The 23018-nt window shown below is 52.8% G+C and overlaps 1 protein-coding gene and 1 long non-coding RNA gene across 16 annotated transcripts in view; one reads left to right on the top strand and one right to left on the bottom strand.

Annotated features, from left to right (window-relative positions):
* The window catches only part of CACNA1E (calcium voltage-gated channel subunit alpha1 E), a 147758-nt gene extending 130126 nt beyond the window's left edge, over positions 1 to 17632 (bottom strand). For 5 of the 15 annotated variants that reach the window (XM_085586733.1, XM_085586727.1, XM_085586728.1 and 2 more), the window contains exon 1: positions 12919 to 13053. The gene's annotated coding sequence lies outside the window, so the exon portion shown is untranslated. Of the gene's footprint in view, positions 1 to 12639; positions 12777 to 12918; positions 13056 to 17498 lie in introns of those variants that run through there. The other 10 variants (XM_085586730.1, XM_085586725.1, XM_085586729.1 and 7 more) reach the window with 5 other exon arrangements.
* LOC146766803 (uncharacterized) lies at positions 12701 to 20621 on the top strand. Its single transcript, XR_014957127.1, has 2 exons — positions 12701 to 12826; positions 17805 to 20621. It is a non-coding gene; the product is annotated as an uncharacterized LOC146766803 (long non-coding RNA).
* Positions 20622 to 23018: the final 2397 nt, after the last annotated feature.

The following is a 23018-nucleotide window of genomic DNA, read 5'->3' as shown; positions in this document are numbered from 1 at the left end:
TCCCTGCTGGAATGAGGCCCCACAGCTCAATCAGTTCCTAAATCCATCACAGAATTGGCCCTTTTGCAGCAGCACATGCCCGTGGAGCTTGGACATCACCACATGTGTGATCAGCCCTCACCATGTCAAACCATGACAACTGCGGTGACTGCTGGGCTGGTGGTCCCCCATCCATCCCTCTCCAGCTCTGAAGGGGCTCCAGACAAGGCTCTTCCACTGACCCCCCCCACACACAGAGCTCTTTTTCCACCAAGGAGCTGCCATCTGGAACTTTTAGACATCTCCAGGATGGCTGAGGCCCGGCGGCACGAGACTGGCAGCATATGCCACCCAAGCCAGGCTGCACACAGCACGGGGCTCTCCCCAGCGTGGCACAGCCAGCTGGCACTGCCCAGCTGTCCAGCACAGCCCTGTGCCCACCACCACCCCCACGCTGGCCACCAGCAGAGCCCACTGGCCCGCAGCCCCACAGCAGCGGGCAGGGCTAATTCTGGCAGCGTCACTCCCCCTCTTCTCTCTCCCCTTGCCCACTCACTCCTTCCTAAATAGCTTCAGATTTTCCCCATGCCAGCCATCCACCGTCTGGCAGCAGGATTCGGAGCAGCAGCAGCATTTTGAGCTGGGGAGAACCAAGCAATCATCCTCCACGGCCCCCAGCCCCCACCTGCACAGCGACCGAAATCCATCCCTCCCAGAAGGGAGCAGGCTGACACATCCACCCTCCCTGGCACTGATACATGACTGCCATCCAACATTGCAGGTTTAAACCAGGTCATTTTCTTGCTTTGAACCTTGCTTGTGTGTCAGCTGCCAACTGAACCACTTGTGAGGGCTCCAGTCCTCCCCCAGGGTCTGTGATCTGCCTGGGGTGCATCGAAACTCCATCACAGCAGCACAGAACCACCATTTGGGAATGCCACACTCGTGTGTTCCTGGGTTTTACACCATTCCCTCTGCCTGAAATGGGCTGGACAGTCCCAGCAATCAGTACCAAGCTGAAAACAGGGGGTGCTCAAGGCCTGTGAGCACCAGATGGGATCCCCCATCTCAGAGAGTCCTGGCACAGGGTCAGCACTGCAGCCAGGACCAGGCATCTCCAGGCAAACCAAGGCTTGCCCTGAAGCAGGGGCTGCCAGGACCGAGGGCACGGCCTCTCCAAGAGCTGCCCAGAGGCTCAGCCCTGTCAGAATCTGAGGTATTGATGATTCCCAGATTGTAGAAAGTCTCTGTCTCTCAGCCCCACTGCCAAAGCAGAAGCCATAATTGGTCTGTGCTGGTTCCAGGTTGTTTATTCTGTTTATCTCTCACATGTTCTGCTGCCCTGCCCAGCTCTGTCCTGCAGGGCAGCGTGTGGGGCTCTGCCCTCAGTGGGATGTGACAAACATTAAATACCAGAAACTCCCTGGGCTGGATTTACAATAACGTGCCAATATCTGTCACCCACGTTGGACAGTGTGTCCCCAGCCTGAACCAACAGAAAAATGCCAACACCACAGTGAAACATGGAGGGCAGGAAGAAGGAGAAAAAGGACAAGGCACACCCAATTTCCTCCATCTTGTCCCCCTTGGACCCCTCATCTAGAATCCTAAAATTTTACTTTTGCACCCGTGCCACACTTAATTATTACTCATATCAACCACTCAGAGCTTGTAATTCATGCTGTAAGATTGAAAATTCTTTTCCACAGACAGAGATCACAGCCAGTGTCTCTGGGGGCTCTGTCCAGGGGGGTTCCTGACCCCTGCCAGGGTCCCAGAGCTGCCAGGTCAGCCAGAGGGAAGCTCTGGATTCCCACACTGCCACAGAAATCTGTCACCCTCCACAGGCAATGCTCAGGTCGTCACCCCCCCTACAAGCAACACCAAGCTCCACTGCACTGGGGCTCATGGAATGGTCAGACCCAGTGAATGGTTTGGGCTGGGAGAGATCTTAAAGATGATTTTGTTCCAGGCCCTGTGCCACGGGCAGGGACACCAGGCTGCTCCAAGCCCCATCCAGCCTGGCCTTGAGCACTTCCAGGGATGGGGCAGCCATGGGTCCAGGAAAACAGGTGAAGGGAAAGGGTCTGTCCTGGTCCTTTTTCCTGTGAGGGAACAATTCCAACATGCCACCAGGGAGGAAGCAGGCCTTGTGTCCAGAACCTTGCTCTTCCCTCCTTCCCTGCTTGTGAATGGCCTGGAATCCCTGGAAGTGCTCAAAGCCACTTTGAGCAACCTGGTCTTGTGGAAGGTGTCCTCCCATAGCACGGGGTGCTAGACCAAGCTCATCTTCAAGGTCCCTTCCAACCCAAACCACTCCAGAATTTCTTGAGGAAGCACCAGTTGGACACAAAGACATACATCTGCCAAACCTCCTCCCAAAACACCCTTGAGCCAAAGCACTGACCCCTTCAAGCTAAAACTACTCCTACACGAGCCAGCTCACTCCAGACCAGAGCAGATCCCGGGGAGGTTTTGCCCCTCAGGATGGATCCCCAGCCTTGCCCACACAGGCTGTACCTTGGCTCCTTTCTGCCACACCCAGGTTTATTTTGCAGAGCAACCCTGGCCCCAGAAGCTCAGCAGGGAAGATTTTCAGCACCAGTGAGCGCTCAAGGAAGGTGTCAGGCCACTTGCAAAGAGCTTCCCAAGCTGTCAGCATCCCTGCAGTGCTGGGAGGCACAAGACTCAAAGCCTTGGCACCTAAGGGACCCTTCTGGAGAAGCTTTTGGGAAGCAAGGATGATTCACAGTGGTTTAAGGCTCTTTGCAGCCACCTTGGAGCTCCAGCCAAAGTGTGCAATCACCCAGAGCCTGGAGGAGATCCAAGACAAGCCCAGGTACTCACCTCACCTCCAAGGGTGTCCCAGCAAACTGCCAGGAGCTGAGCCAACACCTCTGGGCCAAGATCCCTTCACTTCCAGGCTTTCCCACCCCACCTGGAAACCAAAGCAGCACAGCACAGACCCCACCACACAGCCGAAAGCCCAAACAAGCCTTGGCTGAGGATGCTACACACCAAGCAATGCATCTCTAGAAGAGGTTTGAGTGCTTTCCACATCCCACAGGTGCTGTAACACGAGGCCAGTACCGAGTGTTTCTAAAAATCTCAGTGTGCTGAGAGACGTGGAGCCCTGTGTATGTAGAGCCTGCTTGAAACGGCTAACGGATTGCATTTTTCCCAAGCTTGCTATTTCCATATGCCAGGAGGAAAGAAATAATAATAGAAAAAAAAAAAAGCCCTAAAGCAGAGCAGCGATAAATTTCTAAAGCTACTGTAGCAAAGGAAAAAAAAAAAAAAAAAAAAACCATAAAAATAACCTGTAGTAGAAGCAGCCTCCCAGAAATTCCCCTGTGTTGCAAATGGCAAATTAAGTCAAAAGGAAGAGGAGAGGGAAAACCCACTTCCATAACAACATATTGTGGACAAAAGGACAACAGTATTCATGGTCTGTCACTGCTGCCATCGAATTCAGCATCCACTGCAGCAGCTCATTATTTAAGAAGTAAAACCTGCACTTCCACCCCCAGGTCCAAAGCAGGGCATGGATGCACAGGCTGGTCCCACACTGCCTTGGGAGAGAGTAAGAAGCATGCAGCCACCAGGCTGGCACTTCACGAGGAGTGGCAGGGATGAGAGTTCAACCAAAACCCAGCAGACCTGGCCTGATTTCACCCCTGTTGCTGGGCTTCCCACCGAGTCCCACCAGGCTGGTGCAGAGAGCTCGGACATCTCCTGTGCCAAGCTCCTGCTCTCGGCAGGGAAGAAGGGGCTCAACCCCCCAGCCAAACCTGCACAGAGCTCCCCAGCATCCCCAGGGCCAGCTCTGACCCAGCTGGAGGTTTTCCACACAGGAAAGTCTGGGGCAGTGAGCTCTGCACTCCCAGCACGACCATGTCCCACTACAGAGCTAAAAACACGGTGCCACCCCAATCCACCACAGTGTGCCCCAAGGATGCTTTGGTTGTTTATGGCATCTGCAGGCAGGAAATCAGGGAAAATTCAGCTCACTCCAGGGGAAAGGCTGGCCCAGCCTAAGGTGCCACGGCATGGAGATGCAATCCTGGCTCAGAACTAGAGGAGCAGCAGTGCCTGGCAATTCCCAAAGCAGCCCCAGGCACTGAGGCTCCAGGAAAACACACACCAGGCAAGCTGCTGGTTTACTCAAGAATCCAGAAAAGCAGCATGATGTGGAAAAACGTGAGTTTGGAGAAGAGATGAGAAATGCAGTTATCTGGAATTCACAAGATGAACTAGAGGCAACAGCATCCTCAACTCCATCAAGCATCGCTGAGAGGCCACCAGAGTAAAATGTTCCACAGCCAAAATAGGGCTGGACCAGAAATCCCTCCCAGCCCTCCCTCCTGGTGCTGAGTTTCAGAAAACAGACAGACCTGGAAAAGTTAATGCAAGAAAAATTAATGCAGTTAATTCCCAAAAATTAATGCAGGAAGCCAAGAGTTGAGTTAATACAAGAAGCCAAGAGTTAATACAAGAAGCCAAGAGTTAATACAAGAAACCAAGAGCTAGTGTTTTTCAGCAATTTTTTTGTAGGTGACAAACTAAAAGCCTCACATTTCTATATCCCAATGCAATATTTACATTCCTTGGCTGAAGGAAACAGCAGGAGCAGCCCAGAGCCTGCAGCACTCAACCTCTGAATCCACCAAACTACAGATCCACCCCAAAACAAGAGGAGAAAAGGGATTAAAACCCCAAAGACATTTAATGGAACCAACACACAAGGAGATCTTTTCAAGTCACCCACACCCTCCAGCCCTTTGGACACACATTAAGCACTCCAGGACAGATTTTCTACATTGTGCTGGGAGCCAAGCATGGCCTGAGGGAGGTGATTTGTCTTCTCCTCACAGTGATGCAGCCATAGCCACCGGCAGCCAGGGTGATTGGAGGGGTGCAGAACATGCACCAAGGCACAAGAATCACACAGGGAACGCCTCTTTCTGTGGCCACATCCACCCAGACCAGCTTCAGAGAAGCCCCTGAAGTTGAGGCAGGGGATGGGGAGGTTATTCCCACCCCAACTTGCCAGTGTGAGTTAATAATAATAATAATAATAATAATAATAATAATAATAATAATAATAATAATAATAATGTGCTGCAAGACAAGGTGATCAATTCCTGGTGTAGGGTACTTGTGTTTTCTAATAGCAGGAATCCAATATCACCCAGAAAGAACTGTCAAGGTTCAGTACTTATTCTGTAGCTCCAGGAGCCACATTCCGCTTATTTGCCAAGTCTGGTCTGTTCAATATAGAAAAAAACCCCACCTGAATTATTAAGGGAACTGAGAAATAACAGAGAGAGATGAAAACACCATCAGTTGCTCCCTCTCCAATCTGATTTTTTTCCAAGCATTTAAATCCTTGCTTTGTGTCTGCTCCTGCTGCTGGGCACTTCATTCACAGAGGAAGCCTTTATTAGTAAAATACATATTTGAGCCATCAGAGCAGCTTCAGCTTTTCTTTTCATCATCTCACCCCAGCTCATCCTGGGAAGAGCTGCACGGTGAGGGAAGCAGGGGAAAACGCATGCCAAGAGCTTAAGAAATTCAAAACAAAGAGAACAGCCCTTGGGGAAGAGAGCAGCATAATTAAAACATTAATTCAGGTTACAGCTTTGGGCGAGCTCCAGCCACCCAAAAACCCCAGCAAGGGACAGCGCCAGGTCAGAGCCCAGCTCTGAGGCTCAGCCACAGCCCCAGGCACACCAAAGCCCTCTCCATCACCCCCTCTCCGAGGCAGAAGCTGAAAAACCACCTCCCTTCAGAGAGAAACACAGGGAAAACAAGCTCCAGCTTTCAAGAAGCAAATTAAATACCTGGAATAACAAGTAGGAAATAGGTGACGGCTTCAAGGCTAATAAACGCTCTGAGCAACACTAACTGCTCCCCGCATGAGCAACACAGACAAAGTGACTAAAACAAAGTCATGACAGTCACAAGTGAGTCGGGTGAGACGTGGCAGGCACAGAGTGAGCTTTGGCAGGTGATTTTGGCTGGAAGCAGGCGCTGGAACAGGAGGCAGGCAGGGCACACTTGCAGCATCCCTGGCCACACAGTGCTGGGAGAGGGAAAGCACCACCCCAAAGGTCCAGCTCGAGAGCCTGGACCATAACTCAGTGGGAGAAGGGGAAATCCTGCAGCAGAGTGAGAAATTCTCCCTGCAAGATCTTTAATAGCACACACAGGTGCTGCCTGCCCAGGGTGTGGGGTGGTAGACAGGCACAGGACAGCAAAGATCTGCTGGGGGCAAAAGTGCCAAGATAGGGGGAGACAAAAGAAAAAAAGTCATTTTATCAGGTGGAAACTGTCTACTCCAACACAGCAGACACACTTCATTTCAGTTTTGCTTTTTATATCACATCCAGCACATGAAAAACAGCACCAGACTTAAAAAGATGGCTTTCAAACCTAAAGCCTCCAAACCTTCAGCTTCCCATTGCCCTTTCTATTGCATACACCATCAAATTTGGATGCTTTTAAAACTTCTACCCTCTTCTCACCCTTTTTACTGCTTCTCATGATTTTGCCTAATGCAAACCAGCTTCAAGCCACAGAAGCATTTCAATACCAACCCAAACTGTTGCTTCCAAGGCTGGGGGACATCCTCGTCCATGGTGTGCTGGTTTTGCACCCTGGTCCAACACACAGGATGTCCGTGGATTCCCTGGATCACCCTGAGGAGCTGATTTCCTCCCCTCCTTGCCCAGCATCACCTCAACCCACAAAAAGGCATTTAAGGGCATCCCTCACCCACTGTGACACTGCAGAGTGCTCCAAGACCCAGCAGCAGCACTTCTGCTGCCCCAGGATCTATAGAGGGGATGGCCCTGGGACAGCTCCAGGAGTGACAGCTCCAGGACACGTCGGGCTGGAAGGGGAAGGAGCCTCTCCCAGGGCTCAGGAGGCAGAGAGGGGGAGCAGGAGAGGATTTACAGGACATCAGACTGATGGACAGGGTGCAAGACTGGTGGCTTTCCAGCCTGGATCAGAAGCAGGCTGGAAGGAGGGAGGAGCTCCACAGACAGGAGGGAAGGTGGACCTGGCTAAAGCAAAGCCCTCCTGCCAGGACAGCTTCCCACAGCTCCAGAGCAGCTGACACCCAGCCCATTCCTGCTGTCTGTCCATCCCAACCAACCTTGGACACAGTGCAGCTGCTCCCAGGCAAGGAAAAGGGCTGGAAGGACTTTCCAGCAAGGAAAAGGGCTGGAAGGACAGGCACTGGCAGAGAGATCAGCAACCCAGAGCAGCCTCCAGGGCAGCACCAGCCTCCAAAGATGGAGCAGGGAGGCAGGAACTGCACTGAACACAGAGCAAGGAGCACTGCTGTAAATGCAGGTGAACCCAGTGGGAAGAGATGATGGTCTCTGACTCCAGTTCAGAAGGCTGAATGATTTCTTTATTAGAACTATACTATAATACTTTAATATACTATTTAAAGGAGATACTAAAACTACAAACCTACTTTTTCTAGCTACCAAATCTAACTCACCCACAACTTGTGACCCTCTCTGAGAGCCCAGCCCCAGGTGGGTTGGATTGGCCATCAGCTCAAACAATCCTCACCAGAATTCAACCAAGCAATCACCCCAGGGAAACAATTCTCCAAACACATTCTACATGGGAAAACAAGGAGCAGAAATAGAAATTGTTTTCTCTTTCTTCTCTCTGTGCTCCTCTATGAAAAAATCCTGAGAGAGAGAAGAATGTGCCTACTACAGAGAACCAAAAGGAAGGACAAGTAGAGAGGCACCTAAAGGATCCACAAATCCCCACATAGATGTGGAAAAGCCACGTGAGCACCATCTCACCAAAGGACACTGGTGAAACAGCAGCCACCACGCAGTGGCACAGAACAAGAGATCAACCCAGTCCCCTCTTCTTCCTCCTCCTCCCAGGAATCTGGCACCCTGGAAAAACCTGCCCAGCCTTTGCATTCTGCAAACCTCAGCTCTAAAAATAACGCTCGCTGCAAGTGACACATTTCTCAGGGAGCCAAGCGCAGCCCACGGAACCAGACATCAGGGACAGGTTTTGTAAACAGGGCTTTTTGAGGGTTTGGCAATCCATAATCAAACATCCAAAGCCATCGCTGGGTGGGGAAGAACTGAAGGAGGGACCCCATCACAGGGAAAAAAAATCCCACAAAGGAAAACCCAAGGGCTGGCCTCTTGTTTTCCAACACGTCCCATATGTCTCAACTCACACTTGTAAGATTTTGGGATGGAGTTTCTCACCCTGTATCACACCACAGGAAGGGTCCCAGCTCCAGCCATGCCCACAACAACAATACTCCCCTCACCAGCTGCTTCCAGAGAGAAAAACTCCTATTTTTAGGGAAAGCAGAGGTTCAGAGATGGCCATACACACAACCCCACTGCTGGGGAGCTGTGCCCCACCTCCCAATCCCCCAAATAAGTAGGATGTGATCCTTCCCTGCCTGCTGCAGCCTTCTCTCCCCAGAGGCCAGGATGAGAGGCAGAGCAGGAGGAAGAGTAGCCCGAAGTGTTGCTTGGTTAATCACAGTAATTAGCCACCATCTTGAATGACTCCCATTAGTTACAGCCTGATTTTCTCAGGCACAGTCAGCACAGGAGGTTTCAATTAAAACTCATCTCAAAACCGACATGGAAGTACCACCCTGACCCACCATGGGGCTCCTCCAGGACATGGGGGCGTGCACAAGAGGTGCTCTTTTCCTTGAAAGGCAAGCTTTAATTAATTTTAAGCCGGGTACGATTTCCCAGCCCTGCTTGGGAAGCCTCAGCACCTTCTGCCTGCAGCTTGGAGAAACGAGGCAAGGGGAATCCAAATGTTGGCTGCACCAGAACACTCCACAAAAATGTTAGCCACAGCTTAATGAGCTCTCTCCAGGGATGTGCTGTCAGGGGTAAGGCTCAGGCCTGCCCACACCTCTGGGATTTGAGGTACCTTTCCAGCTGGTTTGTGCTTATTTATAGGCAGCAGTCCTTGCAGAACCATGGGAGCAGATGAAGCTGAGTCTCTTCCCCTTGATAATGTTGAGTTTTCTGCTGCCCTTCCTGCAGAGATCAGGCTCAGACATCTCCAGCATCTCACCAATGCCAGGGGCAGGCGCTGCACACCAGGAGCTTGGGGTGTTTTTAATGGGATCCCCCATTCCCTGCTCATTAAGTGACAGGAAATTGAGTGTTTTGGCACTAAAGAAATAGAACAATAACCCAGAACCAGGCTGGGAAGCACAGATGCCTGTGGATGGCAAACTGCCAGAGGGAGTGTCTTAGTGCCTGTGCTGGTTCCTTTAAACAACTGCCTGGAAAACCCAATATTGGATTTAAATCCACAACAGGCGGCCTCTGAAGCAGGGAGCACAGATCCCAACACATCTCTGCTGAAGAGGAGAAAAACAACCCTTCTGAGCCAATAAATAGTACAAGCAGAGGGTTGCCTTGACATGGGATTTTTTGGGGGGAGAATCCCACCCCCCTCACTTTGCAGATGCCACCGCTGGGGAATTGTGGAACAATTGGTGCCAGGGGACACCCGAGCCAAGCTGCTCAGAGCAAAGCCAGGATGATGCCGGAGGTATCAGAAAGGGAGAAAGCCCAAAGCCTTCGCCCAAGCCCCCGGGCTCCCGCCTGCCCTGATCATTTCTCAGCCTGACAGAGAGCTCAGCAGCCTCTCCCCAGGCACGAGGCCTCACGCCCGTGACTAATGGTATGTTTTGACATCCCTGAAATACTCCAGCACTTCATTTCAGCCGCAGGGAGCAGGAAGGAAGGAGGGGACATGCTGGTGGGGAGCCGGCACCGGGGAGGGGAGGGTAGAAAGAGCTTTTGCACGAGCAACAGGCAGGGATAAAGCAAAGCAGCATGGAAAACACTCGGGAGATGGATGAGAGGCAGGTTGAGAGCTGGAAGGCACCTGGGGGCCCTGTCTGGTGCCCTCTGCTCCTTGGCTCTGCCTTCCCTGCAGCTCTGTGGAGATGCAAGGCACTGGATTTATCCATCTCCTCCTAAACACACCGCTGGAGTGGGGACACAGGGATGCTCCACTGACCCCCAGCACATGGCTGGGGAGGGATGCAGGATGCTGGAATCCCTGCCCGTGGTTAAAGAGGGATGCAGGGTGCTGGAATCCCTGCCCGTGTTTAAAGAGGGATGCAGGGTGCTGGAATCCCTGCCCGTGGTTAAAGAGGGATGCAGGGTGCTGGAATCCCTGCCCGTGGTTAAAGAGGGATGCAGGGTGCTGGAATCCCTGCCCGTGGTTAAAGAGGGATGCAGGGTGCTGGAATCCCTGCCCGTGGTTAAAGAGGGATGCAGGGTGCTGGAATCCCTGCCCGTGGAGGCAGGAGAAAGCAGTGTGTCCCCAGGCTGCTCCTTTGGACTGTCTCCAGCAGAGGCAGGAAGATGACAGACAGCGGTCCCGGGGGAGGCTAATTAATGAGCATCTTCTGCGTTCCAACAGGCACCTCCGGCCCCGGGGGAGCCAGGGCAGCAAAGAGCATCTCAGCCACCAGCCGAGCTGCTGGCCACCACCATCTGCCAGCCACGGAGAGGAGCAGCCGAAGCCACGGGGGGGATGTGGAGCTTTTCCTGGCAGCTCTCGCTCATCACCAGCTGCTCACGCTGGGGCTCAGGCGGTGCTGCCGCTGCCCAGGGGCTGGGGAGAGCCCAGGGCAGGGGTCTGCGTGGGCTCCACACCACCACGGGCAGTGCCCCGAGAGGCAGAGGGGAAAAAGGGAACGGCCCAAAAGAGAACTGGCCCAAAATGCATCCCTGCCCTGAGGGAAGAGGCTCAGAACACCGCCAGACTCACCCCAATCTAGCAAGCAGAGCAGAAGAGTCACCCCCTGAACTGCATCAGCCCGGGGTCCACCCCTAAATTCCAGCCACGAGCATCCTCAGCGGCAGCCACGGCTGCAGGAATGAGCAGGAACTCCGGCTGCCATCACCCGAGTGCCACTCGCAGAACTTTCCTTGGGTCACTGGGAGCAAGGAGCCGGTCTGGCAGCAGCAGAGGTGCTGGGGGTGTGCCGGGGGGGACTGGTTTCTCTTCTCAGCTGTCACCAAAGTCATCGTTGTGGCTGTGAGTGATTCACAGGAGTGCATGAAAAGCCGTGAGTCACACGCTGGATGCAGTGGGTGGGTGCATTGACTCAGCCACACCGCGGATGGGGCACGGGGGGCTGCAGCCTCACACGGCCCGGGGGACAGGGCTGCTTGCATGGGGTCACGGGCAGTGCTGCCAGAGGTCTCACACACATGCTCAGCTCCCATCAGTGCCCTCAGCAGTGTGGGTGAGCCAGGGGGAGGCTCTGCCTCAGCATCACCCTGTCACCTGCCCCAAAAGGGTGCCAAGGGGCCGGACTGTGCTCTCGCTCAGCCTGTCACTGGCAAAAGGTTTGTACTGTCCTGCGTGGCAGGAGAGGAGGAGGAACCCCCCACAGGTACTCAAGGGGTGCAAATGCTTCCCAAACTACAGCGAACAAACTTTCCAGGTGTTCCAGGACCGCTGAGGAGTGAAGCAACTCTGCCAGGCAGCAGCAGAGAGCAGAGGGGAGTTCAGTGCCAGGGCCTGATGCCACCACCAGCACCAGCTTCACCTCCCAGCCCTGTAGTGCCGCATCCAGGGGGCTCAGCCCACCTGCAGCAGGAAGAGGGGGCTGCAGGAAACCCTCCAAAGGCTCATGTTTGGATGGCACTCGGTCTCTCCAGTCACTCAGCGGGTGATGGCCGAGCCCAGCCTCACCAGAGCAGCCGGCAGCAGCAGCCGAGGCTGCGAGCGCCCGGCTCATCCCGCTGGCAGCGCCTTCAGTCATGCTCTGCCTCCTCTGCCAAAGCAGCCCGGCCGTGGATGGGGAGCAGCCCGGAGTGTCACCGCGCCCCACGGCACCCTGAGCCCGCTGTGCAGCACGGAGCAAGCCCGGAGAGCCGGCTGAGGGAGATGTGAGCCCCGGGGCGCACAGCGTGGGGCAGGCTCCAGGTAGCACCGCTGATGATGCGGGAAGTGTTATCCTGGCCCCGCCGGAGCCACGAGCACCCAAACACACGCTCTGCGACGCAAGAGGAGCTGGGAGAGCCGGAACGACGAGGCAAACAAACCCTGATTTAGGACCCCGCTCGTTCATCACTGTCACCGGCAGCGCCCAGGAGCAGCACCTGGACCCACAGAAAGCCACTGGGTGCAGGGACACAACACGACACGGAGCACTGGGTGCCGAGGGTAGGCAGAGGAGAGGAGCCAAGAGCTCCAACACGTTTGGGAAGCCCTGGGCTGGCAGGGGAGGCGGGCTGGAGCCGGAGCAGCCCAGCGCTGCCCTGCATCCCGGCCAGGGCTCCCCAGGGCAGGGGGACAGAGGGGGTGACACCTCAATCCGGCTTCACCCAGCGCTCCACGAGGGCGGGCAGCCCCCAGAACGGCCCCGCGTACACAGCATCCTCCCCGAGGGTGGCGGGTCCCCCGGGACCCCCAGTCCCCCCCTCCAGAGCACCCTCAGCAGAGAGCCGAGGCTCCCTTAGTACAAACTTTGCGAGAGCCCATCCCCGGCACCTGAGCAACCTCGGGAATGGGAAAAACCACGGGAGCCGGGCTTCAAACTTGGGGTGTCGTCCCAAAGCGCTGCTGGAGCCCCCCAGCTCGCCGCTCGGAACCCACCTGTGGCCGCTGGCCGCCGGCTGCTTCCCCCGCGCTCCAGCCCCGGAGCCCCGCGCATCCCGGAGAGCGGCGGAGACAGAAGGGAGGGGAGGAGGTGTCCACCGGGAATCGCTCAGAGAGAGGAGGAGGAGGAGGAGGAGGAGGATGGAGACAGCCCCAGCTGGCGTCTCCCGACCGTCCCCAACAGGTAGCAGCGAGCGGGGCGGGGATGGGGGGGACACGATGTCCCCGCGGACTTTGGGAGAGCCCAGGGCCACCATCCCGCTAGGCATGGCTTACCTGGGGACAGAGGCATGGATGCGGCCGGGGGTTATTCCAGAGGCATGATTTGTTATGGAAAAAGGAGGAAAAGAGCCCTGGGGAAGGGAGGGGAAAAAAGGGAGGGAGGGGAGAGGAAGAGGGGAGGGAGAGACGAGAGGAGTAGGGAAGGAAGGAAAGGGGGAGGGGGGATAAAACGAATTTTTTTTTTTTTTTTTTTTAAGGAAGAAAATAGAGACAGTTAAAATCTGTCTCCTGCCCACACAGTGAAAAAAAGAAATTTCTGACAATCGGAGGAAGGGAACTCGCACATAAACCAGAGGGGGCAGACGGGGGATAACAAAGGAGGGAAGGAGCCGAGACAAAACACGGCGGCAACTGTCCGGGCACACAGCCCCTGGCACAGCCCCGGGGCAAGGACGGGGCACACAGCTCCCCTCTGCCCAGCCAGGCCAGCTGGGGTCAGGGGGGCCCAGCAGCAGCACCCACGAATCTGGCAGAGCACCCCCCACTGCCCCCCAGCCCGTGTCAGGGCTCCCCCATCCCTCCTTCTCCTCCTCCCTGTGCACACCAGGGCATGGTGACCACGACAACCAGCCAAAGTGAGGGCACCTGTGGGGACAAGGGACACGGATGCATATCCCCCCCCCCCACCCCACCCTACCCTGATCAGAAATTGCTGCTGGGAAGGGGTTGTGCATTCCGGGCTCCCTCCTTAACCCCATTTGCAGCCTGGTTTGCAGAGGTGCATCTCCTCTCCTTCTGCTTGGGCTCTGGTTGGCTTTCCCAGGCAGTGCCCGTGGACAGCTGGACCTGGAGGGGCAGGGTGGACGGGCTGGAGGTGACACAGCCGCTCTGTGTCACTCGAGGAGCACTGTGTCACCCCCCAGCACTGCCACCGGTGCTGCCAAGGGCTGCTGCTCCAAGGCAGCACACAGATTTCTTATATCCCCCCTGGCACGGCACAGCTGCTGGGCACAGAAGTCCCCAAAATCTCATCACTCCTCTGGGAGACCACATCCTGCGGGCTCCTTTGGGTGGCCCACACCACGATGTCCCTTTGCCTGGGCTTTTTCCTTTCACCACACTGCAGAGTATCCCAGGAAACCCGAGTGGCTTGGCAACGTCCAGCAGCATCCTGGACTTTTTAGCTTCCTGGGCTGGCCACAAAGGCTGCCCCGAAGCTGACCCTGAGCCCGGGCAGGTGCTGCTCCGTGGCACACAACCCTGCTCCGTGGCACACGGGCAGCATTTCTGCTCCTTGTGCTTTGCCAGGACACCGTGTGGCTCTGCAGTGCCCTGCTGGCATCTCTGTCACCCCCTGACAGGGACACTGTGCCACCCAGCCTGGCTGCTGTCTCTTTAAAACCTTCATCCCTAAATCTGAATGAGGGGAATCTTGGAGATGAGTGCTTCATTTAAACATCTCATCCAGCACTCCCTTCATTCATTCATGCTCCTGCCCCAGCACACTCCTGCCAGCACCTCGGGGAGGAAAACCTACATGTTCCCATTCTCCTTGGGATGGATAGAAATCCCTCAAACAACTCCCAGGACCCTGCACACCAAAATCCAGCCCAAGCAAGGCTGTTCTGGCACGTACAGAAGAGTGCAAATGGTGCCACAGGGTCCACTCCTGTCAGTAATTCCCACTCATTCTCTCGTGTTCCCAGAAGCTGGTCCTGATATGGATGAGAACATTCCCTGTTGGAGGGCATCCCTCCAGCTGCCCAGAGCAGGGGCTTTGCCACCATCTCACACCCAGCCCTGCATGCGTGGTGCTCCCAAATCCTGTTTTCCATGGCCTCTCTGCAGCTGGGACTTACCCAGGTGGGAGCCAGCTCGAAGGCTCCGAGAGCACTTCCCCAGTGACAAGGCCAGGGTGTGTTTATTTAAACACACACGTGCTGCTCCTTGGGGACCAGGGATGCCTTGGATTCGGATGTCTCCATGGTTACCTGCTCACGGTGGGAGCTGGGGGTGATTGAACTCTGAAGAGTTCACCATCCACCACCCATCTCCCTGGGCTCCGCTCTGCCTCCCCAGCAAGGCTGCTCCAGCTCCAGAGCAGCAGGAGGGGGAGGAGAAGCCAGGTTCTCCCCAAGAACTCGTTACGTGAAGAATTTTGCCGGCTCCGTGGATGACTGGGCACGAATGCAGATCAGCTTCCTCATCCCGAAAGAAAAGACATTCCTGATCGGCACCGAGACAAAGCTGAGCATCTCCTCCCACCACCCAGAGCCAGACAGGAGTGAAATACGGAGCGACAGCATCAGGAGCAGCACCGACATCCCGGCACGGAGCTGCTGTCATCCCTGGGGAGCAGCGGCGCTGCCGGCATTCCCAAGGAGCTGCAGGAGCTTCCCCCAGCCCTGCGGGGTGAGAGTCCAAGGGAAAGAGCCAAAAAACGCGGGGCTGCAAAGCCCAGCTAGGCAGGAATGAGCATTTCTACATGCAAGGGCGTCTGACTTTGAGCAAAGCCTCAAAGGTTCGTGGAAGCACCTGCAGATGCCTGAGCCTGTTGTCCAAAGCACTTGGAGCTGATCCATGGGCTCTGCTGACCCTCATCCCACCCAGCAGCACTGTGCAGAGTAACCTCAAGGACCTCCAAGGTTCTAACCCACAGCACAGCACAAAATCCCATCTGGTTTTCCTCCTCCCCACTCATACAGCCACAAACATTCCAGGTGCAGACTATCAGGGGGCAGCTCAGAGGGTGACCAGAGACCAGCAAAGCACAACTTGATGGGGAAAAATTTGCCTGGAAGAATTGGATTTGTCTAGTCTGGAAATCCAGAAGAGATTGGGTAGCAGTCTTCAATTATGTAAAGGGTTGCTGCAAAGGGTGTGAGAATAAATTGTTCTGCATCCCAACAGGGATTCTCTTCTTCCACAGGCAATAGGACGAGGCTGTAAATTGTAGATTAGACTAGAAAACAACCACCTCAATGGCAAGGATTATTTAAATTGTGGGACAGACAACAGGGAAGCTGCTGGGATTTGAGAGCAGGCGAGACAAACACCAGTGAGGTGGGCTGGAGGAAGCAGTGTGAGACTGGGAATGGACCCCCATGCGAGCTCTGCTCTTCCCCAGGCATTTTAGCACTCAGTGCCTACCTCGAGCTGACTTTTCACTGCTTTCTGCCAAGCAGGAGTGGACCAACAGCTTTTCTGAGGGTGATGCCTGCACCTTCTGCAGTGCCCATGCTCTCTGTCCTGTGCTTAGGACCCACAGCACATCAGGGAACACCACCCAGGGACCACCTCCCCTCCCAGGGAAGCTGCAGCAGGATGTCATCACCCACCCTCTACGTCCCAGCAGGAATTAGTGGTGGGGTGCAGCTCCCCACCCTCTCTGGAGCCATCAGTGCCTGTAAAGTTGACCAGTCTGGATCAGAAACTCCAGCTCTTTATGCCCCTTTTGAGTACCACACTCGTGCCTTTCAAGCTGAGCTGTGTGTTTTTTCTACCAAATCAGCCTGTGGGGAGTTTAAACAGAGCTAAAGAGACAAGAGATGAAGCCCAGGGCCAGCTGAAAGCAGCTTTAAAAACAAAGAAGCCCAGTGTACTCAGCAAAACCTCCAGCCCAGCTGCCAAATTGCCTGCTGGTCCCATAGGTGGTGATAGCAGGAGAGATCCAGATATTCAGATTTCCATCAGGAACAAGCCCTGCTGCCCTGGAGAGAGGAAGTTGCAATTGCCACAGGGAAGAGAAATTGGGCAAGGGGTGCTGTGTGCCTTCCACAGCTGGTAAATACTCAGAATTCTACCCTGGGGTGAAAAAAGCACTTTCCAGTAAATTCCACATGCTCACACTAAGGTTTGTCCCCAAGGAGCTGCCTGTGCCAAACTACAGACTTCTGTTTAACAACAGGAGAGCACATGGAACTTGAAACATCTTTAATAATATTTACCCTCTCGCAATAATATCAACGCTAACAAGGCCAGAGAAGAAAAAAAATCATCCTACATCTCAGGATGTTTATGTAAAGTGAGACTAAACTTTCCCAAAGTAGGAATTTTTCAAAAACCAGACAATCCTCCCTGGAAAAAAAAAAAAAATAAAATTTCAGTAATAAATTTATGAGATGAGGTTGCAAAAGAAAAATACCAGAGTCCTGTGGGAGACAGACAAAAACATGGAACTTTCTCTTTTGGGACTGTACTTTTGGCCAGCTGAATCACAGGGAATCTGCATCCTGAATGGGATGATCAAGAAGCACGAAATTTGTCTGAAAAAAACCTCCTAAAAATCTCATTCACCCATCAGCTACTGCAGACTGCAAAAAGAAATATCAGCAAATAAAAATATCAGCGAATACAAATTTCAGCAAATACAAATTTCAGCAAATAAAAACTTCTGCAAATAAAAATTTCAGCAAATAAAAATTTCAGCAAATAAAAATTTCAGCAAATTTCCCTCTGAATGCTCTGGCTGAATTTTGTCACCTGGGTTATCACCAAACAGGCAGCAGCTCCAGCCTGTCACTGAAACCTGAGCACAAAGGAGAAGCCTTTGCCCTGCCTGCTGCTCCACCTCCGACCCTCAGTTTATATTCCATTTCTGAAACAAGTGCTGTTCTCCACTTCCCAAATCCTACCTTTCAGCTGGAGCACAGATTTTCTTGGCACTCGTTCTGCCTCGCTGCCCAGCCTCCTGTGTTTAAAATGTCTCTGCCATGTGGGAAGCACGCAGGGACCTCTGCTCTTCCCTGTCCCTCTGTGGCTGCAGGTGCCTGCATTTCAGCACAGATATTTTTATCCACTTCCCCACCCTCCCCATCCCTGTTTGACTCAAATCTGAGCCATTCCACAGGGTCTGTCTCACAGCCCAGTCAACACAAGGGGAACTGGTGCCAAAAACCCATTTCTTTCTGATCTGATTGTTTGTTTTCCTGCCTTTCCAGTTTGGGATTTTTGACAGGGAGCCATGTGAAACCAACTGCTCATTGTTTACTGGGAAGCCTGCGGCGGCGTTTCAGTCATTTCGCTCGCCAGAGGACCCGAGGAGATGATGGAAAGTCAATTAGCTCCCTGCAAAAACCTCTTTGCCAAAGCTCTTTGGTGTCCACGCACGCAGAAAAGCCAACCCAAACAAGTGGCCAGGCAGGACCAGGGCAAAGCTGCTCCTTGCTCTGCTGCCCAGTTTCCTCCTCCCCTGCTCCACAAAAACCACCCTGCTCCTTATCCAGAGGGTTTGGAGAGAAACCCAACAGGGCAGAGTTCCTGAGAGGGCAGCTCCATCATCCAGCATCTTCCCAGCTCCTCCAAAAAGCTCCTCATGCTTAGGCAGGATGGGCAGATCCTCACCCTGGTGAAGCTCTGGTGGCAATCCAAGAGCCAGATGGAGTCAGCTCCTCCCTGAGACAGCCCAAACACACCACCAGGTACAGTGGCTGCATGGCACTTCTCCCAGCAAACCTTCAGTCATGTGTGGTTTTTCTTTTAAATCTCCTCCAAGACAACTTCCCAGCATCCCCCGACCACAAAGCAGAACTGGGTGTTATCCCAAAAGAATTAATAAATGTGTGGGGTTTTAATGCCAATATCCCTTGGCACCTCCTGGCAGCTCCTCCCCAACCCCAGGGCTCATCCAGGTGGTTTTAAGCCAGGCTTTGATGGGTTTTTCAAAGCCCCTACTCCTCTCCACCCAAGTAGTGCAAGAGTGCTCCAGATTCCCAAACACCCAACAGCAGCATTTTGTCCTCTTCAGCTCCTCCACCCAGCTGCAGACCTCACCAGCAGCTTTGTTGTTTTTCACATTATTAAAATATTAGTGAATTACTAAAAATATTTTTAACGAGCACAGCTTAGGGCTGGGTCCCAAATGGTTCCAGAAACAAACATAATGTTCCTGCACTTACAGTAACATTGAAATGGACCAGAAAACGTTTTACTACGAGTTCTCCTGATTTCATTCCTATTCAAGTCAAGCATAGCTCCTAAATCATTGCTTTTGTGTATTATATTTGTGATGTTATCATTTACCTTCACAGATGAAGGGAGGGTTCAGCACCTCCAGCTGCAGTAGGCAGCCAGTTTGTCACAAACTGTTCTAAAGATTTTTTTAAAAAGTCAACATTTAATAGTTTTGCCTTTTCAATGCTAAGTTGATAGGATGCCAGAGGACGAACAGGGCCTTTTTGAGAGCAGCACAGAAATTCTGCAGATTTCCTGTGGGAAAAATAGTAAATGTAAGAAGACTTTTAGAAAGTTGGAAAAGTAAGTTCTAGAAACAGAACGAGTAGAGAAACTTAGAATTAGTTGTAATTGTAAAGTTTGAAGGTAGAAAAAAGTTTTATTGGTACAGTAAGCACAGACATTAAACAATAGTTTGAGTTTTTAGCTTGGCTAAGATAGACCTTAAGACTAAATAAAATATGCTTAGCAAGATAGTAGAAAGTTTTAAACTTAATAATGGTGTATTGTGTATTGTTAATAGAGAGCAGACAAGCAAGCATTGTGTGAAGCAGGTGTAGGTGTGCTTTTAGGAATTAACTAGAATAACTATCTGTAAGCTTTGGCAATATGCTGTTGGCCAGAAAGTTTTTTAAATTCTCTGTAAAAAAGAAATCTTTAGCTGCTACTAACAATTAATGAGCTGTTGCCATCTTTCAGTTTTCTCAACCATGTAATGAGGCTGATGCTGCAATAAAGTCCAAGAAACATACCCCAACAGTCCTGTCCCATTCGTGCAGTCTCCAGCACAGTTGCCCAATCTGTCTTCAGCTCCCCGGTCTTTTCCAGCCCTGGCCCAGGCAGAAGCAGGAGTCAGGCACAATTTTATCCTCACCCCAACTCCCAGACCAGGGAACCCCAGGAAGCTCAAAAACCATCTGATATCCCTGCTCCAAATGCACTCACCCCAACACCTGAAGCTCAGCAGCCCCAGGAATTCTCACAGGCTGTGCCTAATCCACTCATTTGGGATGTCCAGGGGCTTGGCAGCTCCAGCGTCATTCACCTGCTTGGATCAAGAGGAATTTAGCACAAAACATCATGGAATAGAATCACTTAGTGTCTTGGTTTGGACAGACAGGTGTCTGCTGAGGAAGGCAGAAGCCTCAACTGAAATGGAAAATTTAAACCCTTTCCTTATGAATTATTATGATTTTGAAATTAAGGGGCTCTCAGCAAAGGTATGGGAGCAGGAATAACAGTTCTGTACTAGGAAAATTTAAATACAAATGCAATAGTAAAAATAAAAAGAAAATCAATCACTGCCAGAGCCAGAACAGGCCCTGTCCCCCTGTGGGTCAGGGAGTGGCTCAGTCCCATCCCAGGGTGGCTCAGCCCTCCTGCAGTGCCAGCTGTGCTTCTGCTGGAGCAGGATCCTGCACAAGGGGGGAGTTTTCCTCTGGAGCTCCAGGGCTGGGGGAGATGGGCCTGGGCTCCTCTGGGAATGCAGGGGGAAGAAAGCTGCTCCTCTGGGAATGCAGTGGGGAAGAAAGCTGCTCCTCTGGGAATGCAGGGGGAAGAAAGCTGCTCCTCTGGGAATGCAGTGGGGAAGAAAGCTGCTCCTCTGGGAATGCAGTGGGGAAGAAAGCTGCTCCTCTGGGAATGCAGGGGGAAGGAAGCTGCTCCTCTGGGAATGCAGGGGGAAGAAAGCTGCTCCTCTGGGAATGCAGGGGGAAGAAAGCTGCTCCTCTGGGAATGCAGGGGGAAGAAAGCTGCTCCTCTGGGAATGCAGGGGGAAGAAAGCTGCTCCTCTGGGAATGCAGGGGGCAAAGGCTGCTGTGCTGTTCCCAGGTCAGATTGTATCCAGGTAGGAATGCTTGGCTCCTCCCCTGGGCAGAGCATCTCCCCATGGATGATGGAATTTTCTCAGCCATGCAGGGACACTCAGTGGCCATGGACAGCAGAGATCTCCTGCAGGGAGGATGGGCTGTGGGAGAGAGAAAGAAAAAACTGCCCCATGAACAGCAGAGAATGCCCCAGCTCTGACAGATGGGAATTGAATACACACCCCTGAGACACTTAAGTTGGAAAATACCCACAAGATCACCAAGTCCAAAGGAATCTGTCCTTTCTGTCCACTTTGCTCTCCAAAAACAAACTGGATTTTATTCCCCAAGACTTTAACTGATGGCTTTAAGAGACAGTGGCTCCCCCAGTGGGATCTGACCCACAGATTTGACGCCAGAGGGCTGCAAAAAGACCTTAACACTGCAGAGGGGGTCACTGCACAGCCACCATGCCAGGTCCAGCCATGCTGCCAGCCTGCCCCAGATTTATCTGAACACACCAAAGAGCTCAAGACCCCCCGAGCAAAGCTGAGAGCTGGTGATGGGCCTCACCAAGGAGCCCCAGTGCTGTTTCCATGGGGGGTGATCCTGCCCAGGGAACAGGAAAGCACACAGCAAGGCAGCCAGAATCCCCGGGGCTGCTCAGGCTTGCAGGCACAGTTCCAACACATGATAAACAACAATATTAGTGAAATAATGTCTAAACAGAGCCAAATAGTATCCACTTGCCAGCAGGCAGAGAGGGAGCCTCACTGCAGGAGGCACCCAGATATATATATATATATATATATATATATATATATATATATATGAGAGAAACTTAGAATGCTGAAGAGCTTCTTTTTGGCACCTCTCTCCTGCTGGTGTAGTTTTTCCCCTCAATCCCAGTCTCTCCTCTACACCAAACAGAGTTTTTCCTCGTCCCATGGCTCTCCTGGTGGGACAGTCGGGATTTGTATGGATGCAGAGTCACATCCTTAGAATGATGTCTGCATCCCCCTCCAGACAGGTGGCCTGCAAAGTCTCCATCCTATGGAATGCTTTATCCCATCCCTGGAAGGCTTCCAGGCCACATTGGAGAGGGTTTGGAGCAAGCTGGTCTACTGGAAGGTGTTGGCAATGGGGTGGAACCAGATGGTCTTTAAGGTCCCTCACAACCCAAACCGTTCTGTGATTCCCAGCCCTGGCCAGAGGGAAATCCCTCTTTTAGCCCCAAGGACTCCAGCTTTAGGCAAACCAGGCACAGGCCCCATAAAGACAAATCCTGAATGCCTCCCCTGAGCAGGATGCCTTGTGAAGGCTGACCTAGAGCAGAGACTAGATTGAGTTAAAGAATAAAGTAGGGGATTTTTTTTTTAAGAGGCCTCAAAGGATCCACCTTGGGCAGCACAACCCAAATGGCCACAAAAAAATGGACAACTGGTCACAGGGTCTTTTATAAGTTTTGGAGTTAATTGTCCAATTCCAGCTTTAGTCCATGAAGTCCCATTTTTCTTTTCTCTTTTCAGTCCACATTGTTTGTGTTCTTGGGCCTGAGATTTGGATCATTTGTCCTTGGTCCCCAGCTGGAGAAGGAATTTTTTTGTCTCCCTGCTCTGTGCAGAGAGATCACCATCCCCTCATTTGAAGCCCAGAGCCACACACTAAAGCAGCACAGTCTGAAAAATATAAAAGCTAAACCCTGAGGCATGAGGCATGCAGCAGAGTCAGGGAGAGGCAGCTGGAGCAGGGTGAGGAGGTGCAGCAGCTGCTCCTGCAGAGCCATAGCTGTGCCCCAGCGCTCCCATCTAATCCCCAAGCTGCCCACCTGAAACCAGCACATATCCTAAGCCATCCTGCCCTCTCTGATCCCTCTGCTTGCTGCAGCCACTGACAATGGGTGTTAAAGCCTTACAGGAGCAGCTGCCAGCAACTGGATTTGTGAAAGCTGGGAGCTCTGAGCCAGCTCTTATCAGCTTTAATACAGCTCTCCCCGTGTGTCTGCCAGGAAGAATGAGGTTTCAAGAGGTCTCTGTGGAAATTTGGATCCAGATCATTCAGCTAAATCCAGGAGAAGCTGGTAACCCCAGAGGAAAAACATGACCTGCAGCACACAGAAAGGCAGTACAGCTCTCTCAGCTGAAGGCCGGTGTGCCAGTCCAGGTCCCTGTCAGAACTCAAAATGTCCCTCAGACATTTTTGGATGTTCTGGGTCCAGGTCAGAAGCATTTGAGACCCTGGCAGGCAGCTGGAAACAGCTGTGATTTGGGGTTTGAACCATGGAATGATTTACCAACCTTGCAGGAAGAACAAGAAGTCACAAAAGTTTAGATATTAGAGTAGAAGTAGTCACAAAGTAGAGGGAAGAATTTTTGAGTGCTGTACAGGGGGGTTTTT

The sequence above is a fragment of the Lonchura striata genome, chromosome 8 (genome assembly GCF_050655825.1).
Source record: "Lonchura striata isolate lonStrDom1 chromosome 8, ASM5065582v1, whole genome shotgun sequence".
NCBI lineage: Eukaryota > Metazoa > Chordata > Aves > Passeriformes > Estrildidae > Lonchura > Lonchura striata.
Note: the sequence above shows the minus strand (reverse complement) of the source record. Positions and strands in the feature narration are given on the sequence as shown.